This window comes from Solea solea, chromosome 21, assembly GCF_958295425.1.
Source record: "Solea solea chromosome 21, fSolSol10.1, whole genome shotgun sequence".
Lineage (NCBI taxonomy): Eukaryota > Metazoa > Chordata > Actinopteri > Pleuronectiformes > Soleidae > Solea > Solea solea.
The window spans coordinates 1,884,688-1,907,145 of record NC_081154.1 but is presented as its reverse complement, the minus strand read 5'-3'; the positions used below and the strand labels follow the sequence as shown (position 1 = coordinate 1,907,145).

General features: G+C 40.4%; 1 long non-coding RNA gene across 1 annotated transcript; it reads left to right on the top strand.

Annotated features, from left to right (window-relative positions):
- The first annotated feature begins 271 nt into the window (after positions 1–271).
- Positions 272–19,092, top strand: LOC131448547 (uncharacterized). Its single transcript, XR_009234205.1, has 3 exons — positions 272–332; positions 17,287–17,492; positions 18,937–19,092. It is a non-coding gene; the product is annotated as an uncharacterized LOC131448547 (long non-coding RNA).
- Positions 19,093–22,458: the final 3,366 nt, after the last annotated feature.

Below are 22,458 nucleotides of genomic sequence, written 5' to 3'. Positions count from 1 at the left end.
GTGAATCACAGAGAACCTTTACGACACACGATACATGGTCCACGATACCAAGAATATCACCATACAACGATTCTGTGATACTCAATATATCGAAAGACAATCATATAGCGATACATTGCGATATCTGAAGAACTGAAGAAAACTATTCATTCTCTATTTATTCACAACACAGAGAACCAAGGTCATACAGTCTATGCATTGAATGTAGATGATGGAGCATCTCTTAACGTAGCTTTTCTCCACCATTATCCCACTAGGTAACTTCCACCCAAGTTTCCCCATCATTCATGAGAGCAGCGCCACCATGAGGAGACTTGAAGCAGCGGCGCCTGGTGAGTGAAACTGGCAGACACTGCTTACTTTAGAGCGCCTTGATTTGTTAATTAAAATATCGATATTTACCCTGGCGTATCGATATTTTGACTCGCATCTACTACACAACACATTCTGAATGTTTTAAGTAGTATTCTCTAAACTCACTGAACCCTGACGCCCAGAATTAAACAAAAATACATTCTTAACCGAACCCACAATTTCTGTCTGAGTGCACCTTCTCCATTTTAAGCTACAGATTGTTGCTTTCACGTTTGCAGAAGCTCTGCTTCTCAGGGCAGCGAGAGGTTAATGTCGTACGTGGCCTCTGCTTGACACGACGAGCACTTCTTTACACTCTTAACCACTGACTATATACTGCACTGCCAAGCTGTTCATGAAACCCCCCGCGTTTGCTGATGCAGGATGGATGTCGATGCTGTAGGAGGCATTTCAAAAACCCTATCGCTCTCTCAGGTGAATATCACATCCAAGAGTCGATAAAAAGTCCTGGCAGAGAACACAGAAAACTCAAAAAGACAGGATGTCTTTGCCTCCTGAGTTCAGTTTTTCAGGTTTTGACAGCGCAGCCTTTTCGCTTATGCATAACAGGCAGCTCTGCACAAACAGCACTGAGTCAACATCAAGGATCTTTATTATCTGTCCTTGGCTTATTGTTTGTCTGTGTCTTTTGAACTGTTAGGATATTACGTCCATGAATCAGAGTGGACACTGGAATCATGTTCTTTAACTGCAGAAGGGGGCGAATAATTAACTTGATGAAACGCAGAAATATCTTAGAAATATCAGTTCCTAGAGCTCAGTGTGTGACATTAAGGGGAGTTTAGTGGCAGAAATTGAATTTACTGCCCATAAGTATGTTTGTGTAGGTGTATAAACACGTTAAAATTAAAATGATTAGTGTTTTGTGGCTGTAGAATGAGCATTTGATGTGTGCTTAAGGCAAGGGCCTTGCTTTCCATTTTGTGTGCCCATTTTTCTACAGTAGACAAACTAACCAGAGTTTATTTTTCGCAATTAGAAGCACAGACTACGTCATTTAATGATGAAATATTACCTGAAGGTCTGTTTGTAATATTTTGTTACAACCTTTAAACCCAAGGACTCAAACTTGCGTTGAGTTGCCCTCAAATAGATTTAATGCAGCCCGCCACTTACTATCGAGATATAATAAGGTATTTATGTATGTTTTTTTTGTAATTAATAGATTCATTTTGTATCATAAAGACATTTTATCCAGAATGATACATCATTTCATATAAGCACAAACGGTTTTATTTTGAAATATTTTTATTGTGATCATGATCAAGATCATGCTGGAATAATTTTAAGCTGAAAAGCAGATTTTTCCCCTCCCATTTTTTAACCATGAAAGGGCCAGAAAATGTCCTGTGGGTAAGTGCTTTTGCCCATTTTTCCAGAATTCTATTCAATTTGTATAGCGTCAAATCACAACATACATTATCTCAAGGCACTGTACATGAACAACACCATGGAGAGAAGAGCAACTTGGCATCAGTGGAGAGGGAAAACTCCCTTTTAACACAAGTAATCTCTGACAGAACCAGACTCTGTGCGGACTGTGCGGCCATGTGCCTAGACAGGTTGGGGTGAGAGCGAGAGGTGGGGGGCAGAAAGGGGGGAGCGAAAGGACAAGAGGGAGGTGAGGTAGAGACAGAAGAGAGAGAACAAGAGCAGAAATACAACAATTGATGAATAACTTTCAATATCTGGCAGTTATTTACAATTTACTGCACATTAAAATAGTGTATTAACATTTAACATTTAAAATGAAGAAAAACAAAAAGCTTTATTTAAAGACAACACTGTAGTACACTGTACATGAACACCAGATGCATGTATATTTATTTAAAATAAACATTTTCGAGTTTTTGTCTCAATGAACAAAAACACAGGCCAAAAAATAGAGACAGGCGTTTTTTTTTCCACTTTTTACCACTCTGGTGACAAAGTCACTGATTCACCAGCTTTCTGCAACAGCGCAAGTGAAATTACCGTAATAACCACACGTTGACTTTGCTGTGCAACTCCTCACCTTTCAGAAACCATTGGAATTGGAACAAACCAGCGCATAATCATGTGCGTTTGTGATGTTTTGGATGTTAAAGGGTTAAACTAAAATGAGAAAATGTGAGCAGAATTTCTGCTCAGCGTTGTCATTTGAAAACTGGTTTTATGGCTATTTCTGAAAATAATAAATTCTGAAGCTGCATCATCATTATACATTTCCCTTCTCGTCAGCATAATAAAACGAATGCCGCTGAGTTTAAAATGCCCAAAGGAGTTATTATGTACTATTGTTTTTGCCAGACATTTGGATTAGTTAAGTCTCGTCATAATCAGCATGAACACATTAACAGTTTGCCCTGGGGTTCAAATTATTTCTCAAATCAATTTGTATTATTTCACTTCTGTTTTCCCCTCCCACTGTAATTGCCATAATTAATTCCATTTGCTCGATTCCATTTATTTATTGATTTAGATTTATAAGGAGGAAATAACTGATGAGTGTGATAAAACTGGGAAAATGAGTTGAACCCTTATCTATCATCACCGTGTAAACTGCAGGGATTATTGCTGATTATCCGCTACGTGTGACTGATGAGGGTTTGTCGCACTGTAGACACTTTACTCATTTAGTGTTTTTCTAGGATTGATTCTGACTTTAAGCGAAATGGAAATATTTGTGGGCTGTGGGTGTGGTTGAAGCACGAGGAGATCAGTTGATAACAACGCTCTAGACGTTATTTTGCAAACACAGTGTAGCAACATGTACAAGGATGAAAATTGACTGACTTAATGTGAAATAGATAAAACAGAAGTGCAATTAACAGTAAAATATCGGGGTTTGTAAGGCGCCCCGAAAAGACGTTCCCATTGAAACATCTGACTAAGAACTCGAAAATTCTGACCTGACTACAACTGGTACTGGTCTCTCTCTTCTGTCTCACCCTCTCCTCTGTCCCCCATTTTTCCTTTCACCCAAACCTGTCTAGGCACATGGCCGTAAAGTTTTGAGTCTGGTTCTCCCTCCACTGATGCCTAGTGCTTGCTCATTGTGTGATCTGTGAGTTTCTCTCTAAGGTTTTTGCTCTTACTATGTACAGAGCCCTCAGATAATGTGTGTTGTGATTTGGCGCTACACAAATATAATAAAATTTAACTGAATTTATTAGGAAGGATCCTTGAGTTTCAGACGTAGATATTTTATCAATCCGGCAATAACCAATGAGAGTGAGATGACTGGGAAACACATGCGTTTGGACCAACAGGTGTGTGTTATAAAAGGAAATCTAAGTTACAGGAATGGATATTGGGTTTTTTTTCTGACTTGCAAAGAGCCGATCAATAAATGCCAAAGACAGAGACTGTAATAATAAACCGGAAATGTCCGATTCCTGGTCAGCACGAGTTTGAAGGATTATATGGACCACGGAGACGAGAGAGACATAATAGAGACACCCAACGTGACTCAATATAATAACCGCAGATGTCACAGAGAACGTCCTTCGCTTTAAGGAGGTCTATTTAAATAAATCCTATTATCTATATGCTGATGCAGTTTTTTTAACATCACACAGAAGGGAAAAAGTGAGCGCGAGTAAATGACAAAGAGGAGATGGATCGACAGGGACAGTGGGCGAGATGTAAAACAGCTTCCTACAGAGATGAGTAACAAAGGAGGAGGGGCGGGTTAGATATGATAATGGAGTCACTCCAGAGTCAAACCAATTTCCATTCTTAACCTCATCCAGACCAGAAGATGATTAAGAACACAGCTGGGGTCACCTTGCTCTGGCTCTCCTCTCGGCGTCCAAAATTAGAGGCACTTATGGATTCATGACATGCGTACAGTGGACGGCGTCGCTCTGAATGTGTAAATCAGGACACTCGGAGATAATAAACCCGACCTGTCATATTAGTTTATGTATGAGATTGTGTTCAAAGATGCAGGATGATTCAGTTTGATCGGTTTCTCTACGTAGTTTGGAGGTTATAAAAAAATAAAGACCTCGGAGGCTTGTTTTTAAACACGTGTTGAGCTTCACCTGCATGTGACCTTGTGATGTTTATTTCTTAAAGAGGCTTTTCAGAGTTATGATGTATAATACAGTAACTCTGTACAGTGAAGATCTTGGCTGAATCTGTTCCAGCACATTAGGGAAAGCAGTGCATCTATTCATCTTCTTCTACTGCTTTGTACTTCACATGAGGGTCACAGGGGGCGCTGGTGCCAATCCCAGCTGGCATTGGGAGAAAGGCGGGAAACACTCTGGGCAGGTCATTAGGAAAAACCTTTCAAATTCATCAAACAGCATGAAAAGTCTGTCAATTTTGACATCAAACTCAAGATAGTTGTACTTAAGCAAGTATTCCTGCAACTGTTGGGTAATTTTTCCATTAATCGATGAGTTTCTTCGTTGTTTTTAAGAATACCCACTGGTATTTCTAAAAAAATTGACTTGTTTCATAGAGGAGCAAAGAAATCAGAAAATACTTACATTTAAGAAGTTTAAAATACAAAAAAATTGGTTGTATTTCATCAAAACTTTGTGGTAAATTCAACAAATCATTAATGATCAGTTCATCGATTGTTGCAAGTCAAGACAAAAGCGATTTAAACATGAAAATCCATTACCTTAAGCCCAAACACTGGGTCGGGACCCACAGACGGGTCGCAAGAGATTTTTTGGGGTCCCCAAAACAAATTTGCCCAACCTTTAAGTTCAGATTCTGTCTGTATTTCTTTTAAAAGACATCCATGAAAATAGATTTCTATTGGATTTACCAAATAAATTATATTAGGTGTTAAGGATGTGGCTGTTTGATTGTGATTTAGGTTCCTGTGTAGAAGGTTTTTAACAGATAATTTGATTTAAACATTTGAAATGTAAAGGTCTTCCTTTGTGACAAGCATCCTCATCTTCACATGTAAAGTTCTTGCTTTTTATTTGAGCTTTAAAGTTTTGAGTTTCTGCAGTTGGAAACATTTTCCTCGTCATATCTTACCGAGGTGTCTAATGGTCCACTTCTTCCTGTCGTCTCTACAAACAAACCTCTCCCGCTGCTCTGTAAACTTCACGCGTCCTGCTCCTTCTCAAACTCCTTGAGTAACTCTCGCTCTGGGACCTCGTTAGAAACTGCGGCAGCAGGATTGTGTTTTCCAGGACGCCGACATTCAGAAGATAATCTGGTATTCAGTGAAATCCCACACTGCAGTGATGTGAGGGACAGACTGTGTCGCCACAACCAACAGATTTATTTCCCTCTGTCTTTCTTTTGTTCCCCCGCGGACGCCTCTTTTCTTTCTGTGGACACATTTATCCCACTGGAGCTTAGTTTAATTGACTCCGAGTGCAAAGCAGAGCCGTCATTATTCACAGCAGAATGATAATTTATTGCATTATGTCGAGAGAATAGCACAGAAAGTCCGATTTCAAATAATTGTGGCTTTTCCGTACAGAGGTTTTGTGACTCTGTGATTTCCTTAAGGAATATTTGACATAATGGACTTTACAGCGTAGCGTTTCACCTTATATCCATTATTAGCTTGCATTACTGTCGCATCATAACTGTAAAGCCATCGGGGGATTTTAGGGTTGAGATTATTAAACTAAACAAAACAACACATGTTAATCAGAAAAGGAAAAGTGCATCCGTCTGGAGGCAACAACTATTTGCATCATAGTTCGAGGGGAGGAGGTCTAGCAGTTTAGTAATTGCTGCCTGTTCTCACCGACCTTGTTATTGCACACACACACACAAAGCATTTTAGAGCTATTTAAGTGTGACTTAATGTGTTTACTGTTAGGTCACAGTGAAAACAAGCCATGATCTAATTAATTTGTATCCTCGTTAGGACAAAACTGTGAATTAAAGATCTAATACTATAATAGTTCTGAATTTAAAATATCCCAAAATTCTAAGGAAGATGCAGGGAGGACAAATCAAACCAGTGAGCCAGGCCTTCTTTTCACAGCAGCTCCTAGAGAAATGTCATTTCTCCCCGTGTCTTGTGTTTGTTGCTTTTTAATGTAGTTCTATTAATGCAACAATGAAGTCCAACAATAGCCGACTCTGTCTCCATGGTGACCCTAACGACCCTCTTTCACACCTCAACTCAGGTGGAACCAGCGAACCAACTGCGGTCTTGTTCAACGTAACGAGTCTCTAGACAGGATTCAGCCTCAAGAGGTTAAAAACCTGTTTTTATCCAACAGTTAGTCAGAAGTGAAGAAGTTGTGGAGGGGTCTTCAACTTAACTCAATCAAGTCCAGTTGCCTGCAACTGAGAACATGTTTGAGTTCAAAAGTGACTTTTTAACCCTTTTACGACCATCATGATAATATCAGGCTGTCTGGATTTATTTTGATTGTAAGGCTGAAGAAATTACAATTTTTCCAAGATAACATTCACTTTCGATATCTATTAGTCGACTGTTTAGGAATTACGGTACACTGAAGCTGACGTCACAAACGTGTGACGCGCTGGGGTGTGACACATCTTCTACTGCTTTATCCTTCACATGAGGGTTGTGGGAGTGCTGTGCCAACCTCAGCTGACATAGGAAGAGACATAGGAAGAGAAGTTTTTGAAGGAGTTACAGTAATGCCACATCCCGTCGGTGATGACAGGATGATAACAGAAGGGTTAAAGAAGTGATGGTAATAATGTCGAAGTTTGGTAACTGCCATCATGTGAATCTTCTTGCTTTGCCTGAAGTCCCAAATATGACACGATTTCAATCCAAAAGAGAAAAAAACCCGCACATTACATCCTTCCTCCAACATCCAATTTCCTTGTGTTGGCTGTGCAGGCTAACAGGTTAATAGGTTCAGTTGTAACCCTTTGATAAATTGGTTGCTCTCTCGTGGTTAAAGGAGTAATCAAAGCGGCTGATTGTAGCCCATTCACCTGTCCTGATCCCCCGGGGTCGCACCATCAAACTGGCGGGGTCACATGGCTGCTGCTGCCAGTAGCACATGGTTTATTGAACAGGTCGCATCTTTCTGAAGGAAGAAAGAGGAGATGAAAAGGGAGTGATGAAGGAACCCAATACAGGGGTTGGGGTAGGAGCTGGAAGGAAAGAAGGAAGGACGCAAAGGAAAGGAGGTGTAAGAATATACTGCCATTTTTTTTTATTTTTATGGGAAGGTGAAGTGCAGATTCTGAGAAACTGTAAATATGGCACCAAAACTGGGAGCTGAGGCATCAGTTATTTCCATGTTGTGACTGCCTGATATCAGGTATCGTATCAAAGACCATCTGAAGCTTTTAAAACATGAATATTTCACAGAAGTGATATCGTATGGTGCAAATGTGGCATTGTTTTAGATAACATGAGTGAACTTAATCTTTGTACTTTTCAGTCGATGAAATACGTGCTGAAAGTGAGGCCTATTTAGTTTTGATGTTAGCCGCACATGTGGAAGAATATTTACCTCATTGATTGGTTGATTTCTCATGTCAGCGATACCTTCTTTTAAATAACTTGGTCTGTTGCCCAAAGACCGGTTTGAGACCCACAAACGGAGCGTGGGAGATTTCTTTTTGGGTCACCAAACATATTAGCTGAGTTTTACCTTATTTTATCTTCTAGTTAAGATTTGAATGTGTTGAAATGGCTACAAATTTGCTCTTATGATTTATGTCATGATTTGGGTCGCGATAGTTTGCCGTCCCCACATAGAAAGTCTGGGAAACACTGTCCTACATCACCTTAGTTTGGTGAGACAGTCCTGTATGTCGTGATTATGAGTTAACGTGTTTTGCTGCAATAGATAAAGCAAGTTGATCCACTCTGTAGTGGCAGGAAGTAGTTCAGGAAAGCCCGGCCTTTGGCTAGAAAAGGCTCTGGACCAGGAGGAAGATGGTCTAGACCAGGAGCCTCCAACCTTTTTTATTCTGAGAGTTACTTTGACAAAAGGAAAATGGCCGAGAGTTACTCGTGTTTTTTAACATTATTATTTTTAACATTAACGTTTGATTATTGAAATCTTCGGCGAGCTACTTGGAAAAGACTGAGCTACTTGTTGAAGACCTCTGGTCTAGACTAATATTGTCTATGTTGCATGTATTTTTTTAAATAACCAGCTACAACAGCTTACTTGTATCAGCCGTCACATTTACTTTTGCTTTTATCGGCTCAACTGCGACAACTAGTGGCACTCGGCTACGGGATATTGGACCTTTTATGTGTTTATGTGAAGAGGAAAGCAGCAGAGTTTTCATGCCATTTCTTCTTTCACAGAAGTGCACCCAGCTGTGAGCTCACACAAGCGAAAAAATACAAAATAAATAAATAATGGGACCTTCACTCCTCCTTCATCCTATTGCAGAGAACTCTTCAAAGGAACAAAGACGGGTGAGCAAGCATCTGCAGACGTTTGGCTCCGGTTTAATAGAATATTCTCTCCAACAGAGATATTTTATATATAGATGGCAGGGAATTCACCGAGGAGGAGCCGCAGTGGGAGAAGAGACTGAGAGAAATGCAGCCAATAAGATTAGAATAGATAAAGGGCTCCGAAAAGTCAGGAGAGAGAAACAGGAAAATCCTTTCCATATCACGTCTTGAATGGTTGCTCAGCCAACATGACCTGTGTAAACCTTTTTAAAAATGCTGCGAGTTTGGATAACCACCGTGTCCCTGTGACCTCTGGACTGTGGGTCTGAATATTTATGGAGACGACACAGAGGGAGAAGCTCTGCCACACTTTATCTGCAATAAATCCTTTACAAAGCATTTTTTGACCTAATAAAAAAATAATAATAATGCACCACATGCCAGTGAGAGATCCATTACTGTGCTAGCTGTAGCCACTTTCCTTTTTCTTTGAATTATTGTATTTCTGTTTACAGTGGTACAGATGTTTTCACCTTGAACTGTAACTACTCTAAATCTGTTTTTTTTTTTCAGGTATTCTGTGTTTTCATTGTTGCACACTTTTTTAGCAATGGCAGGTCATGTGAAAAGGTCCTATTTGCAACATTTAGCAGGGCTATATTACCCTCAATATGTTTACAGAAGTGCACTTCAAAACACAAATCCTTAGGTTTTAGGAGCTGTAGAACAAGTCTGTTATATGGACTTTTAGGCAAGGACTTTGGTTTACAGAGGAACCACCATGTTTCTGCAACAGTCCGAACAGACGAAACACCCAGAGTGTGCTGTGTTTGGTGTTTTGAAGTTGGAGCCTGATGAGTTGTGAAAGGTGTTTAGATCCTTTCTGGTACGTGAAGGCAACCACAGTTCCCAGAAGTGCTTGGAAAACAAAAAAGGGAACAAAAACTGTAGATAAAAAGTTAAAAAAGATAAAAAGTGGACTTCTTTCTTCTGTCCCACACCTCTCCTCTGTCCCCACATCTCTTTCCTCTCCACTGATGCCTCGGGCTTGCTCATTGTGTGAACGGTTGGGTTTCTCGGTGATGTTGTCTATGTCCAGCGCCTTGAGATAAAATATACAAATAAATATATACAAATAAAATAGAATTGAGTTGCAAAACAAGCTCCTGCCTTGAAAATGTGCAAATTGACCAGCACCATGATGGTTTTTGAAACCACCAGGTCCCTACTGGGGACACTAGCTGGTGTCCACTTTATTGTCTATTGTCCCAATTTACAAAACATCTACTGAAGAAGAGCTGAAAGTAATGATTGAGACCTTGTGAAAAGCTGCGAGAAGCTCATGTTCCCCACAGACTTCCATTCAAACTCCAGTGCAACCAGTGGAGTCGCCCCCTGGTGGCTGATTGCCACTTCCAACCTTACCTCATAGGCTTACATTTTCAATGTCCATTTCTTATACACCATCTATGTGAGGGATGAGCAGTGGAGTCAACTTTCCTTAAATGTGAGTATTTTCAGCTTTCTTTGCTCATATAACAAAGAATTCACTCAAACTCAATCATTTTGTTTTATGGACAAAACAAGACATTCGAGAACATCATCATTTCCAGGTTTGGGAAACACTGATCAACATTTTTCCACATAATTGACAGATCATCGTAAACATCTGTTGCATTTCACCCTCTGGCTCACGCAGGTGAGACAAACAGTGAGACAAGAGAAACCGCCATGCAAGGTCACTGAGTCAAACTCTCGCACAGGCAGACCGGTCGTCACACACGGTGTACAAATTCAAATCGTCAGGTTTCCAGACAGAAAAGTGGACATTTAGGAAATTCGATATTGATGCAGCGGGGTTGTACAGACAGGTGGTCGGGTTCAGCAGTCATGTGCTGGATATTTTGTGCCAGACAGACAGACAGACAGACAGTCAGGCACGGCAGTTAGATCGGTAGGTAGTGCGGCTGCTGTGTGGGGAATACAAACAACATCCAGTCAGAGCTGTTAGAGTCCGGCAAACACAGACAGAATGGCAGATTAGCCACTCTCCACTGGCCAAAAGCTCCAGTCGGAGCCAACAGAGCTACAGAAAAAAGAATGGATCATTTAACAATAGCTGGGATATGGCTGACCCGGGGAAGCGCAGTATGGCGTGGTTTGACTCCCGTCAATGGAAATGGCCACAACCTTGAGTCTGTGGGGACACTCGTAGAGAGATGGGAGCTGTATTTGGTCATTTAAAATGATCATCACACACCACTGTTTGGTTAAATTGACTGGAATGGTACAGTTTCAGCCTCATTAGTCAATAAGTGCCCGTTGATTCTGATAGAATAGGTGTTTTGTTGCAGAGGTCGTGGTGTGAACGTTAGAGTCAGCCATTTTGTATAATAACACATCACCTCTGTAACGTCGGGTTATCCCTGTCAACCCACTTATTTAAAATACAACATGGCTGGTGTGAGAGTTGAATGAAAATACTGTATAGTGTGGAGAAATGATTCCGTCTGACTATTTGACTTTACATTTTTTTATGTGACGAGTAAATGCTTCCACGTTACACTTTTTTTCCATTTTAAATTGTTAATACACTACTTAAAAATGCAGTAAATTGTAAATAACTGCCAGATATTGAAAGTTTTTCTGGAGAAATTGGCAAAAGCCCTTACTCACAGGACATTTCCTTTCACGGTTTAAAAAAGAAAAGGCTTAGATGTTAAGGGGTTAACGGACGACGCCAACTGAAGTCCCGTTAAATCGTGCAAGTTTCTGTGAGATCCCAAATCCCTAGAATCTCCTCCCTGAAATGGTTTGAGTAAACGCCAAATGTGTGATCTGGATCGTCTAATCTGTGCTTTCTCAGGATTAAAACGTTGAAAGTCGGTTACTGTTGCCTCCTCACAGTCACAGTTCTGTGGAGCAAGCTTAATGTGTTTCCTTGAACATTTAACTATATTTAAAAAACCAAATCTGTGCTCTAGCTGATCTGAATTCTCCTCACACACTGTACCTTCCTCCACCAGGTTGTTTGTTGGGTATTTTCGCTGGCTCACGGCCACTAAATGATAGAGTGAGATTTATTCAAACGCCCGCTCAGGTCAAAAGCCTTGTTTTGCTTACGGCTGTAGCTTAATAATGCCCATAACAAGCGCTGACGGAGAATTAATATAAATTAGAATGGCTCAAAGAGTGCTGGCAAACTTGTCTTCATTAATAGGTAAGTGACAATATAATTTCTGCGGGGTTGCTCTCTCGCCAAGAGGCTCGTACAATAAGCTGTGTGCCTGTGCTGCCATCCTATGAGTTATTTCATTGTTTTTGAGCATAATTAGCTTTTGATAAAGCTTTATGAAGGGGTGCAGACGAAGGCAGGGAACAGGAAGGATGGAATAAAACGGCTATAAGAGGGCATTAGCCTCTGGACTCTCTCCTCCCACTGCAGGATTTGGGCCCGTCGTGTTGTATATTAGGTTATTATTTTAATTTGAAGAGTGGTATCTCTTGCAGGAGAGAAGGGGGCTCTTTCCACTGGACTGTTGTGGGCGCTCCACTCCGTATTGATTAGGGCTCATAAATTGTGAAAGAATATATGGGTGATGGAGAGGCCTAAAAGCCGCCCTAAATAGGTTAATGTCGGAGCGGCGAGAGCAGCAGCGGCGGGAAGAGAAAGAGTCTCGTCTCAGAGCGGCTCATTTTGAAGGCACTTTTGAGACCGTGTATAATCCCCTTATGAAATTAACCAGACGTACAGCAGTTCATTTATCCGTGTCTGCCACCCGTCTCATACAAATACAGATGTTGTACGTGCTGCTGCCGAAAATCTAGCTCCATATTTTCTTTTGTTTTATAGTCAATTAGAAAGCAAAGAAATGATTCAAACCAAATTTGACTGAAATCCTTTATTCACTCATTATCTAATCTCCATGTAAGACACACTTACTTTCTATATAAAGTAACATAAATGTTTGATTCATACATTATTCTATACGTCATAATCGATTAATCTGTCGAGTACTTGTTAGTGTCAGAGTTTACCAAATGTGGAAATGATGATGTTTCTCAAATGTCTTGTTTTTCTCCACAAACCAAAATTGTAAAGACACAAAGAAACCAGAAAATATTCACATTTAAGAAGCTAAAACAAACATTAAACAAACTCTAAAATCAGTAGTAATCAATTATCAAAATAGCTCTATTGTACTGTAAATTCAAAATGTTGGAATTTTTCCAAATTATTGTCACTTTGTTATGTTACTCATCTCTTTTAGATTTAGACAATTAAAATGATTGCTGGTTGGAATTAACCTTTGATACATAATCTTAAATTATACCACAGTATCTTGAATTTACTATTTTATTTTGTATTATCAGAGATTGTGTCAGACATACATTCATATTAATATAAAGTCCCTATCTTTTCACACTTGATGTGTTAAATGAAGGACAATAATGTAATTATTGATCATGATAATGTTGGAATTTTGTTAATTAATGGAAAGCAGAAAAAGCTTTAAAAAAAAGTCTATTGACTTTGTTATTATTTACAACCTAATAACTGTTATTTATTGTTATTTAAATCCAGAATATCACAAGTGGCAGACTAGAATATCTTTGTTTAATAGCCAACACTTTTGTTTAATAAGGTTGTATTTATAGTAATTAGTGCAGATTAATGGAGAGTTTATCTTGTTTATTGTTGGCATTTGTTTGACTTTACTAAGTCCCTGAGCTGCACATATCTTTTCAGCATCAGTCTGAGTTTGTCTGTCTGTGACAGAATAAATTAGATTATATCCTCAAATAGATTTGCCACGTGAAGTCGTTCAGGGCGGCGACGGCAGAAGCGGCAGAAGCGGCAGACGAGACCCGAGCTGTGAATGACACCTCAGATACACACAGTTGTCAGTCGCGTGTGAGTTCATGTCATGTTCGTGACATCTTTATCTGTCACTGCTGAATGTATGTGTTTGCAGTCATGTGTTGTTATTCCACGGATATTCAGATTATAACCAACATTTGCTATTTTTGCCTCATCACAATTGTCTGTCACTGTGTGGTCGACGGAAGTCACACACACAGTCTCTTGTTTCCATGAATTCAGAGAGAATTACATTGACCTACATTTATTTCCTACAGATTCTAACCTTAACCATAACTACTACTGGCCTAACCTTAACCTAATCATACAAAAAATAATTTACGTTTTGGGGGAGTTTTTTTTTTGTCTCCATAAGAAAGACGGTCCCCAACATGTGAGTGTAAAAACAAATGTAGGTCCCCACAACATGAGTAATACCTGCAACACACACACTCAATTTTCCATCCATCCAAACGTTATCTCTCAGTACATACATCTGTTGTCTTATGTGTTGGTATGGACATTTACTAAGTTGCAGACATCAATAAACATGGACAAGATTATTTTATTGGGCTTTATCCAAAATGTACTGAAACACAAGCAGATTTTGTTAATTGTCCCATTAATAGAGATTATTACTCTTTGGTGTTGCCAATGAGGGAGATCGATGACATTTGTCAGTGGCATTTTCAATATTTCTATACATCCGCCGTGATTTTTTTCAACAGATAACCTCTCAAAATAAAGAACCATTTAGAATGGTGCTAGCAAGCTAATGCTAACTAAGTAGCTTGCAAACCAAGATGCTCTTCAAAGAAAAAATACAACACAAACATCATAAATAAGTAATAATGAGTGTCTGGGTGCTCTGCCCTGCATAGCGTTAGCCTGCTAGCTCGTAACAACAATATAAACACAGACATTAAGTACAATATCCTTTGCTAAGGAAAAAACGATTACTGTAACTGTTATATCTGCTGACTCATGTGAAACTTTCAATAACTGGCGGCAGCAATGTTAGCATCACACTCACATTTTGTAGCTGCTTTTCTGCCGACTCATTGTCCGCTAAAGTGGCTGTGCAGTAGATCGCAGACAATATGTAATAAAATGATGCTTATAACGGTGGAGCATTAGCATAAGGTGCTTATGAAGTGCTCCACTCTAACCACAGACTGCCAGACAACAGCACACATGAGGAATTTTTATGTAAATGAATTAATGTAAATGTCCGACATCTCTTCCTTATATTTGTATCTCTGCTCATTTTCCAGTGGTTATACTGAAATCCGAGCCCTTTTTAGTGGGTGCATGGTGCATGTGTGTGTATAATATTTATTTTAATAATTAAAACAAGCTCTTAAATGCGATCATTTTCAGTTTTTTTTGCTCCATATAACTAAGAAATCATTAAAATGTAATAATTTTGGCTTGTGGACAAAACACATTTTCTTGTTTACACGAGCAAATAATAATAAAGTCCGATTTATTTATGTAGTTGCTGTACAGTAAAGTGTGTTGTGTTGTTTTACGTGTGTGTGTGAGTGTGTGTGTGTGTGTGTGTGTGTGTGTGTGTGTGTCCTCCACATGGAAATCAGGTGTGAGTTGCGGTGGCGTCGCTGGGAGCCACAGTCATCTGTCTTTGTTCCCCGCTGATGTCCTGTTTTATATCAGAGGCAGAGATGAATGCAGTTAATAGACTGTGACACAGCCATTAACTACAGCTGTTATAGAAGTGTAATGGAATCAAACATCCATTTCTTCCCTCAGCACAGGTAAATGTTTAAAGACCAGCCACCGTTGACACGACGGCCTCTTCCTCTTTTTATGTCGTTCCTTTTGTCCCGCGTACGTTCACGTTTCCCCTCCGTCTCTCCCCCCAGTCGTCCTTGAACCTCCGTCAGTCTCTCCACCAACATCAAAGCCAACAGATAAAAGTGTCCAATTGTCCATTTTCCTACTGATACTCGGCGGCGGCAGACAGATCCTCTGATGTCTGCTCTTATCCGCCGCGTCCTGGGGATAAAAAACATGACATTGGTCCCGGGGCTCGCTAACCTCTCTGACCCTGTTCGTTATAAAAGAAAGGAAAAAAATCTCCTGGTGTATTCCCGTATGAAATTACTCTATTGATTGGAGAAATCGCCGTTTATGGGTCGTGCTCTTGAGTTTCAGGAGATAATGGAAGTCGTGTTATGCACCAACTCGGACAGAAAATCGTTGGGGAAACAGGAGAGCGTTCATATCCAAACAATGCAGGGACGATGCAGGGAGCACAGTTTTCACTGTCAGTGCCTTAAACAATACAGGAAGTGATATTAATAAAAGTAGTAATTACAATACTTTTACACGTAAAGAACATTTATAGCTACACTTGTCATACACATGCAGTGTATATAGCTCAAAGTGTGCCACAGTACAGAATTTGGAAACATAGTAAAACACAAATGCATAAATAGATAAAACAGACTATACTAGTTTAGTTTATTCCTGTTTGTTTGATGTCCTGCTCGTACTCCAGTCGAATTACTTTACTGATAAAAGATAATGTCACGTGGGATTTGCCAGATGGTAAAACACAGATATAAAAATAAAGTGACTGACTTAAAGCAGGAGAGGGAAGAAAGAAAAATATGTCTAATAAAACGACAGAAGTGTTTTCTAACGCAGTGTAGACTCAATATAAAAATACAATTAATAACATAATCACTGATTAATTGATCACTATAATCATAACCATGGGAAAAAATATCCAATAAAAGGCAAAGATTTTAAAAATGTCTATTGAACGGGCAATTAAGAGAGGCAAAATAATCCTTAATATATTTGCACGTCTGACGTAGCTGATAGGGCTGTAACCATTATTCAATTGCTGATTTCATAAAAGAGCCAAAATATGAGAAGATGCTTTATTATTATTATTATTGTTATTATTGTTTATTATTAAGTGTTTTTTTAAATAATAAAATGGCCTTAAAATCAGTTTGACTCCAATTGCTTTTAACTCTAAAACCTTGCATTTAGGAAAACATTTTATTCTGAAGCTTTTTAATGTCAAATTTATTTTGGCTCGCCAGAAGAAAAAAAATGCAGTTTATTCATTTTACTAAGATTTCTATGTTTATGTGTTGAACACGATGCATAACATAAAGTTTGTGATTAATGAATCAAAAGTTCATGTAAAATGGTCTGTATGTGATATTAAATTATATTATATTATATGTCTGTGAATTGGGTCACTATAGTTTTGGCACCTTCATAAAGTGAAAGTGGGTCACTGAACAAAAACAGCTGGAAACACTTCTGTTGACACAGTTAATGCAACCGATACGATGCTCCAGAGGTCACATGACTCAGTTTGTTTACACCACCATCTTGACCACTTATATATCTTAATAAAAACATGTAAAATAAACAATATTAATAAACTGTCGCTCCGTTTATCTACGTTGGCGACATGACGGTGATCCAACTCTGCCGTCTCTCTGGATCTTTGGTGAAATTCTGTCCCGTGTCCTTGTCCCCGACTGTGTTGTCCCAACATTTATCCTCCATCGTCACGACTTCCTGCCAATATGGCGTCTGTTTGGGTTCCAACCGTTGCATGACGGTTATGTATTGTAACACCAAGTACCAGAGCTCTATACAAACTATTATTATTATTATTGTTATTTCATCTTACTTGTGTAACACCTGCTATTTTCCTTTTTTCTCTTCTCTCCAGGCTTTTCTTTTTCACCACACACACACACGCACACACACCCACAGACACACACACACACCAGAGGAATCTGCTTTGCAAATATTGTGGGGCTCAGGTGGTGTTTGCTCGTCCCATCACTGGTGCCGCTCGTCCGCCTTCACCTCCCGTTAGTTTGATTGATCCTTTCACCGGGCGACACGGCAAAGTCATCACACGGGGAACAAATGGTAAAGACACTCTCGATATATATGTGTGTGTATGATAGTATATACTGTATGTAACAGTTGGTAAAAGTAAACAACATGAAGTACACTGAAACTTCAGGAAATCAACATTTAGTGTTAGTATTATTTCTCACCAAAACACACTTTTAACCCAGACCTGTCCTCGTCTGATGATTTACACTCACTAACCACTTTATTAGGAACACAAGAATCCTTATAAATCTGCTTCACGACTGCTTTGAGAAATAGTCTTAAATGAATCATGACAAGAGCAAATTTGAGCAAAAATGTTTTTGACTGGTTTTTTACCTGCAATTCCTAGATAGACACATCATTATTATTATTGTTATTATTATTATTATTTTGTAGAGGTTAACCAAACATGAAGAAGAACAGATTATCAAGACATTTTTTTGTGGACAAAAACACGTGGGTCTGCTCTGCAGCGCCACTAGTGGTCTAAATCTACAGAGGGTATTATTGTTTATTGAGAAATAAGTCAGAATTCTGAGATTAAAGTCAGAATTTAAAATGAGTATTTTGAGATTAAAATTACCTGTAGGGATTTGAAATTTATACACATGTCAGTAGCAAGATATAATCTTTACAAGGAATTATAATATGTACATCCAATTAAAGCAGAAAATAATTTACCTTTCATGAACTAACATCAGGTTTTATTTGTTGCTGGCATGTCTCATTAGTGATAAACCGGGAAAGAAGTGTGTGTGTGTGTGTACACACACATACACTGTGCACCTCAGCAGCAGACGTAAATGTGTGACAGGTTGCTTAATTGCCTGCGTCTAATGAAATGTCAGCTTGGGTTTGTGCCTTTATGCAAAAACAAAGTTGCACTGATCATATCTAGAAGCGCAGAGATGTACAGTATATATATGTGTCTGTGTGCAGCGTTGTTGTTTTTTTCATCTCCTCTGCGTTTGAACGTAAAAACCCACGGGTCGTGTTTAAAAGCTCATTTATTGTTCTCTCACCTGACCGCACAGCCTCGCCGCTCACTCATCACTCCTGACACAAACGTTGTCCGTTAATTGAGTTTCATCTAACTTCTCTGTGTTCATGTGCTGATTGAGTACAACACAAAAACAATCTTAATGCATGTCTAACTCTGTAGATTCACATTTAACTTTGTAAAATTCAATTAAAAATACTTTCATTTGTCAGGAATTGAATACTATCATGGTACTTTGTATTTGTAGAAGTGTACAATCACCTGATTGTGTGATTGTTGTTGTGTGATTGTTGTTTTTTGTCAGCTCTGCAGAGGCAGCCATTTTGGACCACCATGTTTTTGGAAACGTTCTCCTATAGATTAGCCAAAAAAAAAAAAAAAAAAAAGTACAACAATGTAAGTAGTTGTAAAAAGTTTTTTTGTTATAATATCTTATTATTTCAGTTTCAAATTTCAAGTTTTCTGTTTCCAAAGGTTCAGACTTTTGGTGCTGATCTACCGTGTGGGCGTGGCCTCAGTTGGGAGAGGCGTGGAATCACGAGGACCTTCCTCCGTCCTGCTGACGACAGGAAACACAGGAACTACGTTTGTAAAGTAAGTTCTTTTATTTTTCCCCCTTTAAACAACTTAAACTACAGGAAAATAGGATCGTAAATGTCCCACAGTGACGTCACGAGACCGTCCACACCCTCACACCCACCTGAGGACGATCCTCAGCAGGTCCATCGCCGTTCATCACACCAACGCGTTCCAGGAGAGTGATGAACGTCCTGCATGTCCAGCTGAGAACAATCACGCGGTGATAGATGAATCATGTCTGCTCGCTGTTTACCAAAGCTGTGTTTTTCTGCTTCCTGATTAATCCGACTCGTCTGCTTCCGGCTCCGTCTGGGACTGGACAAACCGAGCAGCGCCTCATTACCCGGTCTGATTAGACCCGCATGGCTGCGCGTGTCTGCCGCTCGGCTCTGCACCTGCTTCCGTCTCCAGGTAACGTCGGCATCATAACTTTGATCTGCTACATCCTCCTCCTTCTTTTTATTCCTTCACGGAAAACTTTGAATGACTAGAATCACGCGCAGTGGGCAAAGTGGTGCCCTTTTGTTTTTGCAAAGTTAGTTTGTTGTTGGTGCTGAGTCAGCGTTTCAGGCAATTTTAGCAATTCATCAAAAATGTTTGGCTCATTCAGGACCTTCGTGCTGCTCTTCACAACATTCATACACTTTTTTGAAATATTAAAACTTTGTTTCTGCAGCGTTTCTCCCAGAGGAGATGACATTAGGCCACACACACACACACACACACACACACACACACACACACGCACACACACGCACACACACACACACGCACACACACACACACACACACACACACACACACACACACACACATACACACACACACACACACACACACACACACACGCACACACACACACACGCACACACACACACGCACACACACACACACACACACACACACACACACACATACACACACACACACACACACACACACACACGCACACACACACACATACACACACACACACACACACGCACGCACGCACGCACACACACACACACACACACACACACACACACACACACACACACACACACACACAGCACACACACACACACACACACACACATTCTTGCACAGCATTCCTAGTGAGGACACTCTTAGACACAATGCCCTTTAACCTAGGCCCTGGTGTACTTCTGCACACATGCGATTGTGCTAAAAAAAGAATATAAGACTCTATATTGCACATATACACACGTTTTTAAATGCTCTGTCAGCGACACACGATGGTTGGTGCAACGCTGAGTGTTCGCATGGTACCGCAAATAAACGACATGAGTGAAATGTACATGAATGAAGAGAATGAAATGAAAGTGCAGGCCTCACCTTGACTGAGATGTAAATGTGCTGCCTCACTGTCGCCTCGGCAGAATCCTGCTGTGATCAAAGTGTTTTCAGGGACATGACTTCCTCTTGTTCTGTGAGGAAAATCTGCTCACAGTAACATCACGCATGCTTTTCTTTGTCTTTTCACTGCTTCATTGTGTGTGTGTGTGTGTGTGTGTGTGTGTGTGTGAGACTGTATGCACACGTGTGCAGGCTAAAGTGTGACTCCAGGCTGTCAGTGGTATCTCAGAGAGGCAGGTGGATCTGGTAGAAACAACTTTTATTTCTTCCTCGGTGCAGTAACAGCTGCCTCGCTGCTCAGAGGCTCGGCCACCTGCTGTTTACATTACAAGCCTCCAGACCATAAAGCATATCATGCAGGTCTTAGTGTCAGCATATTTAACCGTGTTTCAGCCTCGTCCCAGCGCTGGCGCTTTGCCCCGCCCCCCCCCCCCCCCCCTCTCTCTTTTGTCGCTCACCTTTACAAATTCGTCTGAGTGTGAAAGGTTGTGTGTGTGTGTGTGTGTGTGTGTTAGCCACTTCATAAATGGTTTATGACACAACAACAGAGTATCAAGGGAGAGAGAGAGAGAGACAGATAGGGAGACAGAGAGACAGAGAGACAGAGCGAGAGACGGATAGAGAGACAGAGAGAGGGAGAGAGAGAGAGATTGTTGCTCTGCGGTGTCTTGAAGATAGTTCAACAATTTTCAAGACCAGCAACTTTCCAGTCTATAAAAATTGATCTGTTTGTCATGAGAGCAAGACCCATTTGGGATTCCTCGAGCGTGAAATCTCGGCGAAATGGCTGCATCAATCAGAAAAAACACAGACAGAGATTGAAAGATGATCGAGGGTGAAGGAGTGAGAGTGTGAGAGAGAGAGAGAGACAATATTGCTTTAATTTAGTCAACGACTGGTCTTTCTGAGATCCTTTTAAGAAGAAAGCGTCGCCTTTCTCTGCGGTGAGAGGAGCCGTAGAAGCAGAGGATCACGTCGCTGTCGCTGCAGATATGAAAAGAAAACAGCTTCTGTAACCTGTGCGTGGCGTGAGACTTGGCTTTGTGTCGTCTTTACATTTCTAATCTTTGTGCCCAAACAGCGTCTGTGTAAATGAGATGAAGCCGCGTCGCTCAGAAAAGGCCGATTCTTGAGCGCCGTTGCCGAGCTCAGATACCGACGGGAACAAAAGCTCGCGGCTCGTGTTTGCAGAGCCGCCGACAGACGCGCTGTTGACTCTGAACTTAAAAAGCTCCGATCATGAGCTTCACTCCTGCGTAGATGTGTGCGAGTCACACACGTACGGTGAGAAGAGAGAGTCGCTCTGATTGTGTTGCTGTGCCGAGTGAAAATGGAAAAAAAAACACACAACGATATTTGCTGAGAATCTTCAATTTCACGCAGACGTGGACAAAAAGCAGATTTCTCATTCTGCCGTTTAAGCTCCAACACACATCACTTTATCTTCACACCACTGAAAGCAATCAGTGGGTTTTGATCATATCATTTAGACTTTGCCTGCGCGGACGGGCAAATGAACTGTGTGTCAACACAATGACGACCTGCATGAGTCGCTGTAAACCTGCTCCATTATTCAGAGATGAGCGGCTTTGATCCAAGCATCTGCTTCCTGTGAAAAGTGACTGACGATCATTCACAGAAACAAACATCGGATTTTTTCTTTCTGTCAAATTCATCTGCTATAAAAACAGTAAAAAAAAAGAAATGGGCTTTTCTTTATCCTCGTAAAGTGTTTGCATCTTAACACAGAGGCTTGATCATCGTTATGTGACGATGGTTTGAATGTAACATGTGACATTTTGTGTTACGTACTACAGCTTTAATCAGATTTTCGGCAGGTGAGACAAGTAAACGTTGTCGAAGCCTGTGGTCAGTGCCCCCCCCCCCCCCCCCACACACACACACACACATGTGCAGCACACACACCATTAGCACCTGCAGTGCTGCGTTCCCAGGCAGAGAGAGAGCACCTGGAAATGAACGTGGTGGTAGAGATATAATTGATTTTTTGTCTTTTATTTCTCGGCATCGCGGTGAGTGACTGAGGTTATCTTCACC